The sequence below is a fragment of the Piliocolobus tephrosceles genome, chromosome 3 (genome assembly GCF_002776525.5).
Source record: "Piliocolobus tephrosceles isolate RC106 chromosome 3, ASM277652v3, whole genome shotgun sequence".
Classification (NCBI taxonomy): domain Eukaryota; kingdom Metazoa; phylum Chordata; class Mammalia; order Primates; family Cercopithecidae; genus Piliocolobus; species Piliocolobus tephrosceles.
In genome coordinates, this window is record NC_045436.1 from 109,820,484 (window position 1) to 109,830,023 (window position 9,540).

The 9,540-nt window shown below is 36.1% G+C and overlaps 1 long non-coding RNA gene across 1 annotated transcript; it reads right to left on the reverse strand.

Annotated features, from left to right (window-relative positions):
- Positions 1–2,782: 2,782 nt before the first annotated feature.
- Positions 2,783–3,405, reverse strand: LOC111549355. The gene is made up of 2 exons (XR_002733707.2): positions 3,355–3,405; positions 2,783–3,079 (listed from the first exon to the last, which is right to left on the reverse strand). It is a non-coding gene; the product is annotated as an uncharacterized LOC111549355 (long non-coding RNA).
- Between the last annotated feature and the right edge of the window lie 6,135 nt (positions 3,406–9,540).

Consider the following 9,540-nt stretch of genomic DNA (forward strand, 5'->3'; position numbering starts at 1 on the left):
TGAATAAATTCTTATTTCACAAATGTTTATGCAGTGCATACGCTAGTAACTTATTTTTTCCTCACAAGAACATGAGGAAGTACATAATATTATTATCATCAATATGCAGAAAAGGAAACTGAGTCATATAGAAATCTGTGACTCTTCCTAACAAACTCTAGCTATTAAGAGGCATAGAGCTAGGATTTATTTTTGGAATGCTGGTCTATTCTTACCATACCTACTACAATATTAATTGCCTTTTTCCCTTTTATATGTTTAATTAACTGGAATAACACTGACAGTTTATGTTATGGAAGACTCAGGCCTGCATCTAGTCCCTTGTGGTTCAAATGAGCTCCCAGAATTGGGCCCCAAGTAGGTTCCATTATCAATCCCCACATTTTAGCAGGTCCTTCTTTGGTTTGGGGAAAAAAAATGTCACATGCCCTTTTAGAGGAATCCCAAGAATAAACCATGGTAAATACAGTTGGTGCCAGACAGCCTACGCTAGAAACTGATTGTGTCTGCTTGGGCAGAGAACACAGACAGCCCTGGCAGAAAAGAAGTACAAGCTGTCCTCCTGTCGCCCCGGCAATGCATCCCAATTTCCACTACCTGCTGTTCCCACCTTCCTTTAGAAGGAGACAGAGAACTCTTGTAAACCTTCTGCTGAGTTTGTCAAGCCGGGTTACAGAATAAAGCAGAAAACTCCCTTGCACTCCAACCTGCTTTGCAGCTCAGTTGTAGCTGCAGTGCATGTGTATGTATGGGTGTGTGTGTATGTGTGTGTGTGTTTCACACCAAGATGTGTCTCTTAAAGAAAGGCTGCAGTGAGGTACCACGAACTGTTACTGGAGAGAAGGGCTAGGGCACTAACCATCCGCACAACTATTACCCTTAGCGGATGTTAGCTTTCGGGCTGCTGTTTTTATTTTTTTATTTTTTTTTTATTTTTATTTTTATTTTTATTTTTATTTTTATTATACTTTAAGTTCTAGGGTACATGTGCATAACGTGCAGGTTTGTTACATATGTATACATGTGCCATGTTGGTGTGCTGCACCCATCAACTCGTCAGCACCCATCAATTCATCATTTATATCAGGTATAACTCCCCAATGCAATCCCTCCCCCCTCCCCCCTCCCCATGATAGGCCCCGGTGTGTGATGTTCCCCTTCCCGAGTCCAAGTGAGCTCATTGTTCAGTTCCCCCCTATGAGTGAGAACATGCGGTGTTTGGTTTTCTCTTCTTGTGATAGTTTGCTAAGAATGATGGTTTCCAGCTGCATCCATGTCACTACAAAGGACGCAAACTCATCCTTTTTTATGGCTGCATAAAGGAAACTTAAAATACAAGAAAGTACACAGTTATAATTTGCTCAAAGAGAATAATAGAAGGATACAATTGTAAAAATTAAATAAAGAAAAAATAAAAACAAACAAAATAAATAATATAGATGGTATAAAGGCAAAATAACTGTTAGGCAAAATAAATGTAAAGCTTAATACAAGCAGCATGAGACGCATGGGTGAGCACAGTTGCAGAGAAAGAAGGTATTCTGTACTTCCTCCTTTTTCCACAAAAAGCACCTAAACCTGGTGCTTTAGGCCTTGAGGCATGAGACTCTTGGAGGGATTGCCTAAGTAGAAAGTCTCAGCAAAAGCACTGGAATCTAGCACCCCTGCCTAATTCAGACATGTCTTCATACCCAAGGTTTCGAAGGAGATCTAATCAACACTCTGCTCCTGTGGGGCCTCTAGTATCCAATAGTAAAGCAAACACTGATAAAAACCAAACAATCGAGCAGAAATGTCCATTGCCCTCACCTCCATCTGGCTAGAACTTGCCTTAATTCCACTACTATTGAATAACATATCGTTTCCTTCTCTATATTCTCTTAGATTTTCAATAAGAAGGTTTAAGGCCACCTACCCTATCTCACAGACATCAAATTTAGCAATACTATTGTTGGTATTACTGATAATAACTGCAGCATTTGTTGCATGGTATTTGATTCTGTGTGTGGTGGGGGGTCTGTATTTTGAACACATTTTATCTCTTTTTTATGAAATGGCACTGATTTAGGGAAGTATGTAGGTAGGTTATATTAGTGGCCCTGAGTCTTCACCATTCCCTATATGAAAGCCCTTTGCCATGTGTATTATTCAGGCTTTGATTGAAATATTAATCTCATCTACAAACACCCTCACAGATACACCAAGAATAATGTTTTACCAAATGTCTGGGCACCACAAGTCCCAGTCAAGTTGACATGTAAAATTAACTAGCCATGTGAATTTGCAGTTACTCCCACAAAAAATATAAACTGTTTCTTCACCCTTTAACTTAGATTTGGCTGTGTGACTTGTTTTAATCATTGAATGCTAGCTGGCATGTCATGACCTAAGGCTTTAAAAGCACTTTCGTGTTTCTACCTGTCCTCTTGCATCTCTGCTGTCACTGTGAGATAACGTGTCTGGGACAGCCTGCTGGTCCCAAGGGAAAAATGAGTGACTCATGAAGCAGAACTGAGTTGCCCCAATTGAACCCAGTCCAAATCAGCCAATTCCAGCTAACCCATAGCCACATTAACTAAATACAACCTTATGATTATAAGACTCTGAGAATTTGTTCATTTCGTTATGCAATGTTATTGTGCTCCTAGTTAACCATTACAACATCCTTTCTTTAGGCCTTTAAAAAAATCTCTTCTATATGTTTAGTTGTTATAAATTTTCCTATGATATCCAGTGCTTTCATCTGATTTTTATAACAATACTCAAAATTATTGATAGCACAGATGTTTTACAGAGGTTTAATAGCAACCTCATTAACGGTATAATGCTCACTTTCAGTACTGAAAGTTATGTAGGACAAGTTAAACAAAGCCAGCCCTCTGTAAGTGTATAATATAAGGGAGGATATACTTTTATGCAAATAACTGAAGTCTGTAACAGAGAGATGTAATCCTGTCAGTCTCCTGTTCAAAACCCTTTGATGCCTCTCCACCAGCTTACAGAATAAAATCCAAAATTCTTAGTCCAGAAGTCAACCCTATGCCATTTTATCCAAACTCCTCTTTTTGTCTTGAATAACCTGTATGTTGAAAAGAATTAATGAAATACTATTATAAAAGTAGTTTGCTTTTTAATCTTTCACCATCCCGTTAAACCTGTTCGGTATGCGTACTCCTTCCCCTGCTCCTAGATGCAAACTTACACAACTTCACAACTTTTTCTTCCTGCTAGATTTTTTCTTTCTTTTACTCCTTTTAAGTTATATGCATAATCTAAATTCTGTCACTAAATTTTCCAGTAAAACAGATGAATCAAAGCTCAAAAGTTAATGTGAAGTCAAACTCTTTTCTTTACCTATGCGGGATCCTGTGAGAAACTACCGTAGAAAAGAGAGATTTTCCTTTTTGTTCATTCATTTCCTCCTTCACTAGTCAACTGCTGTTTCTGACCACACCAAGGTGGAACCTGGAGTAGGAAGGAGAGAGAGAGGGTAAGTGAAGTCTCACTGACCAATGCTAAAATAAGATGGCTTTAGGCTTTCTGGTCCTGGTCAATGTTTACTATTTCTTCCTCATATTAAGCTTCTCTGAATGCATTTAACCATGGGAGCAAGGCCTCTCCCTCAGCTGCATCCCCCAAATTTATTTCAACTCCTAGTAGTCCCACATAACCTCTCACAGCTGGAGGTTCTCTCAGTATGTAAGACTACCATCTTGGATACAATCCTTTTCAAAGCAACTAACCCACTTTAGTTTCCATGGCCCGTCCTTCAAATTTACATATATCTGACTAGCTATAAGTGAAGCTATAACTCCTATTTTGCTGCAAAGACCATGGGGCCAGAGTTTGGTTGCAGTTTGACATATCTCTGATGACAGGATACACACATTAAAGCATCTAGTGACCCCCCCCATTGAAATTCTCACTAAATTGATGAGAAGAAGTAATAATGGAAGAGGGAGAGATCCCCCAGTGCAGGTTTCTCTCAAGAAATCCTTCTGTCTAATTTTCCCACTTTTATTTTTCAGTGTTTTTGCAATTTGATATGCTGAGAAGTTCAAAAGAGTCAGATAATTGGTTTTCAGCCAAATCCTTGGAAATGTTTCATACGGTTCAGCATTCTATCGTATATGAATGCCTCAGACAAAACTTCCAATTTGTCACCTGTTTCTCTTGTTTCTTAGTATTCTCATGTGGCTTATTGTTCACTTTTACATGATTCTTGTGGTTCTCCCAACTTTTAAGCATCCGTTCTCTCTTATGAGAGTGCTGTTTTTTTTATCCACCCTTTATGTATAAGGCCAAACTGTAGTCTTCTTTCAAAGATTCACATACTTGTTTTTTCTTTGATCTTCTGGTCAAAATCAGTATTACCTTCTGTGTTTTCAGGACATGTTGCATCTTTGTTACAGCTCTTGATAAAGCATAGTTTATACTTGAGTTCTCTACCATATTTCATGAATTCTAGGATAGATTTTCACACTGAAACATATTTGGAATTGGCATGCATCTTTCAGTGAATGCAGTGATACCTTATAATTACTTGGCAGCGTTTTGTTCTGTTTTCTTCTACTCTGTGTTATGTGAAATAAGGGTGCCTCTCACAACTGACGGCACCTTAGTAGTTTGTGAATCCCTTAAGTTTCAAATTTTGCCTCATTACATTGTATATATTACCCAGCAATGAATACAGTTCCTTGCATAAACTAGAAGCTCAAAATTTGAATGTTGAACAAAATGTGTGTTCTATATGGAGCTGGTATACTATGATTTTCTTTAGTGTCCAAAACATTCCCTATTACAATTTCACTCAAATTAAAGAGGCTTTGATGGGACAGTCACTATCTAAAAAGTAACATGTATTAGTCTATGTGTTGTGATTGGAGTTTTAATGTCATCAGGAAGAAGTTTAATTTGACTTCATTTTCACTCCATTAACAACCTTGTAACAATGTTCATAAATTAGAACTCCAGAGTCATAAAAGTATATGTCATAATTCCAATCTGCACAATTTAGACCACACTGGATATTTAGCATAATTTTAGATTTGGAAATCTCTACCATTTATACACATTAATGTTTCTCATGATTTTAATGAGGGCACACAAATATATAAATTGCATAATTTTGGTCTATCCTGTTGTCAATGACACTCCTAAACCAGGGACACGTTGCAGCAATTAGAGTTCATTTCTTTGCTTTAAATGAACACTTTTTTATTGTGAGCTCATCAGAGGCTTGCCTTGCCTACATAGAATTATAATTAGATATCATAAATACAGTCAACCAGACCTATTACTTTAGGAAAAAATAAGACCTACGGGAGCAAAATAAACTGAAACAGTTGTATTATGGAATGATTGTGATGCTTAAATGTCTTCCTATGCCCAAACCCTAATTGCCAAGATTCTCAATTTAGAATCATTCAAGAACACACACATTTACTAACTTGCAGGCAATTTCACTAGTTTAGAGGGGTGTATGAAGACCTTAGAGTGGAAAAGGGAAAACAACAATAAAGAGACGATAAGCCTGCAGCAATAGGCCACCCTACCATACCTCAAATGTTCCCCTTCCTGAACGCCAATATGAAAACGTTTGGGATGGGAAAACTTATTTCATGCATATACCGAGTGAAAACCTTCTCCTATGCAAGTAAATATGTAGGTTTCCACTAATCCATTTATTTATTCTTTCATCAACTTTGTTCTTAAGTATTTTCTGAGTTTCTCAAGAAATAAAAATAAATTGTTGGAATTCTAATAAACTGTAAGGTAGTTCATCAAAAGATTGGTTACAGAAACAATACTTCCAAACTAGAAAATTCATATCCTATTGTATAAGGTTGTTATGAGTAAAAGTCATTAGCCATGACTAAGAATAGCTGTTTACTAAAGTGTCCTCTTTGCATATATGCTAATCAATGTTAACAATAACCCTGGGAAAGGTGTTATCATACTCATTTTAGATTTAAAAAAATTGAATAAGAAGTAACATAGGGTGAAGCTAAGATTTGTATCTGGGTCTTGATGTGGCTAAAGAGCACATTCTGTCTTTCATCCAATTTCACCACAGATAAGAAATTTTGCTGTAACTCTATTTGTTCTAGAGTAGAATTATTCTTAAGGTTAGTCTTAAGATTATTTTAAAAATTCAAACCTAAAGGCATTGCGTTTAAACTACATTAGCTATTACTTGATTGACCAGGATACACTCTACGTAAAATTTTGCTTTCTTATATGAAAGAATCTTGTAATGATTTAGAACACTTCAACAATGGGATGAAAATAATTCTAATCCTGAGACAGGACCACTGGCAGAGTTACAGAGTTACCCTGCTTCGGAAGAAAGTTTGGACAACTTAGATCTGTAAGGTCTTTTCTAATTTTCATGGTTCATGACAACATTGTATAAAGTAGCTGTGATGGAGTAAAAAGGGTAAAGGAATGAGTCATAAGTTTTAGAGTCAATAGTCAAGAGATCAAGTTTGGGCTTTTAATACAAGCCTGTTTGAGGGTTACCTTATTGATAGCTCTCTGGGTCTCACTTTATTCAACTAAAAAATAAAATCGGGGGCAGAATTGTAAAGTTCACATAGTCACTATTAACATTAACTGAGAAGTTAAAAGTGAAAACACATAATAAACTTTAATGTACTAGCCACCATATTATTCCATTATATAATCCTAAGCCCCTTGTATGGCTTTCATCCATTTTTTTCTTTATCACTTACTGTTTCAAGTAGAAAAGTCTGTTCTCTTGTTTCTTTTTTTTTCTTTTTTGTAGTAATGTTTGAAATTTCTTTAGGAAATCAATATGGGTGCCTTCTGTCAGAATAATACAAATTTCCTTTAAGTGTTTGCAGTACATTTTTTTTTTTTTTCAGAAGCCTCTCTTTGGGCCCGTGGCTCCATTCTAGCCTACAAATAACACTAGAAAGTAACTGTTCCCTATCTTATTTTAACTTGTCTCTTCTCTCTCATGCACCTACTGTTTGAAATGACTTCTTGTTCAGTGTAGAATATACTTGAATGTAATAGTTAATTATAAAGAAGGAAAAGTAACTGTTATACCTGCCTATGGTTTAAAACAAGCATACTTTACTCTTAACAATAATTATTGAAATAAAAATTTCTAGCATGTATTTGCTGCCAGACATTATTTGTTTAGATACCAAGTAGGATTGTTTTCTGGGTCTTAAGCCTACTCCACTTCTGATAGCGTAAGAAGGGTCATGGGGGAAAACGAAGAAAATTCCTGGGCCTCATTTCTTCCCTACTTATGTATTTACTTAACTCTTCTAAGTATTTTATAACTTAGTAAAACTTATCTGAATGAGAAACTCAAATATTATAAATAATAAGAGCCCACAATGGAGGTGTTCGGTCTGTGTGGCTCAACAGGGAACAGTCATTACAAACAAGCAGTGACAAGACTGGAGTAGTGGGGTCAAAATCAGGGCCAGAGTTTAAAGGGAAGAACTTAGCTTATGAGGTGTAGGGAAGATCAGCAGTGGTCAGGATCAGATACTCTAAATGGAAAAAGCAGGACAAAATGTCAACATTCCTTAGCTCATATAGAATAAAGCAAGCTTGAGCCAGTGAGGAGATAGTACACAAAAGGTGGGAGGGAAAGATGTGGGTCATGACGAATTATTAAGAATAGTGTTAAGTTCTAGCCTCTGGTCAACCTACTTGTATTCACCTATCCAAGACTGTCAGAATCCCCCAGACTTTTGCAGTAGACTAAAACAGACGAAGGGAGCAAATATTATGCTTGTATATATAAAATCGATTATTCCAAGATACTCTCAAATCAGTTCTGCCTTGCCCAAGGGGAGACTGTATTGTTCCAAGAATAACATTCAGTTGTGGCAGGAATAAGAGAATTCCCCTGATCTATTCCCCTGATCTATGATAGGCTGTGAGACCATGTACCCAAGTCTTATAAAGAAGCAAATTACCAATCTTAATTCTTTATTTCTTGAAGCACTAAAATTAACATTTTCGGGGGAGGAAGAAAACTGAGTATCCTACAACAAAAATCTAACTTGTCCTTGCAAGAGCACACTGACTAACAATTTCACATGCTTAAGGAAAAAATGAGCAATAGGCATCTCTTTTGGAGTCTCATAGAACTAAAGCACATATATTCTTCAACCAACTTTATTAATATCGCTAAGGGAACAGTGCATGCTTGACATTGGTTTACAATGTAGTATCCCTAAGTTACTCCAAGTCAATTCTTTCTCATTTCTCTTCTATGTCATTAGTGGTTTGATGGCGCCTGCTAGAATTGCCACAGTGAACAGACTGTCCGAGTCTTAAAAATAAACTCTTGTTGGCAAGGGTTTATATCTGCAATTTGGGGTGGAATTTTGGCACATGAAAGATCAGCTACTTAAATTATTTTTTTTGCATTTGTCTGCATGAAGAATTTGTTGTACAGAGTTCTCACATAAAGAGAGAATAATAAAGTGAAAGCCATGATCAAATCATCTACCTATCTCAAAATACAGCTTTTTAGGATAATTTTTTATTCAGTCATAAATTCTTATACCAAAACATTTTACCACCTTCCTTTGTTTATATTGACATTTTTAATTGTAATTATTTGTGACCTCTTTTCCCTTGTCATTAAAAACACATGCACTTACAAACTGCACTTTCCTTTTAAAGATCTCTTATAGTTTAGAATAAAATGTAGCTCTGTATTAAACAAGCTCCTTCCACATACACACTTGTATAGAAGATTATAAGTGAATTACTATTCAAGCTTAGATAGTCCAAAATGTAAGTGGTAGTCAATGAAAATATAAGCTCATTTTATCATAATTAAAATTATATACACATATTAAATATACACATATAAATTATATACACATATTATATATACACATATAAATTATATACACATACTGAATATTTTTTCCAACTTTCATTTTAGATTTGGTGGTACATGTGTAGGTTTGTTTCAAAGGTATATTGCCTGATGCTGAGGCTTGGGTTACTATTGAACCTGTCACCCAGGTATCAAGCATAATACCCAATAGGTGGTTTTTCAAAGCTTTCTCTTTTCCCACCCTTCCCCATCTTGTAGGTCACAGTGTTTATCTTTAAGTCCATGTGTACTCAATGTTTAGCTCCCACTTACAAGTGAGAACATGCAGTATTTGGTTTTTTGTTTCTGTATTAGTTCACTTAGGATAATGACCTCCAGCTGCATCCATGTTGCTGCAAAAGATATGATTTCAGTCTTCTAAATGAGCTGCATGGTGTTTCATGGTGTATATGTACCACATATTCTTTTTCCAATTCATCATTGACGGTCACCTATGTTTCCACGTCTTTGCTTTTATGAATAGTGCAGTGATGAACATATGGGTGCATAAGTCTTTTTGGTAGAACCATTTATTTTCTTTTGAGTATATATCCAATAATATTTGAATAATAAAAAGTCTCTTGTCCAAGACTGTTCTCCAGCAAGTTGGCCTCTCAGAAAAGAAGCTGATCCCCTACAAATCTCCTAAAACATTTACT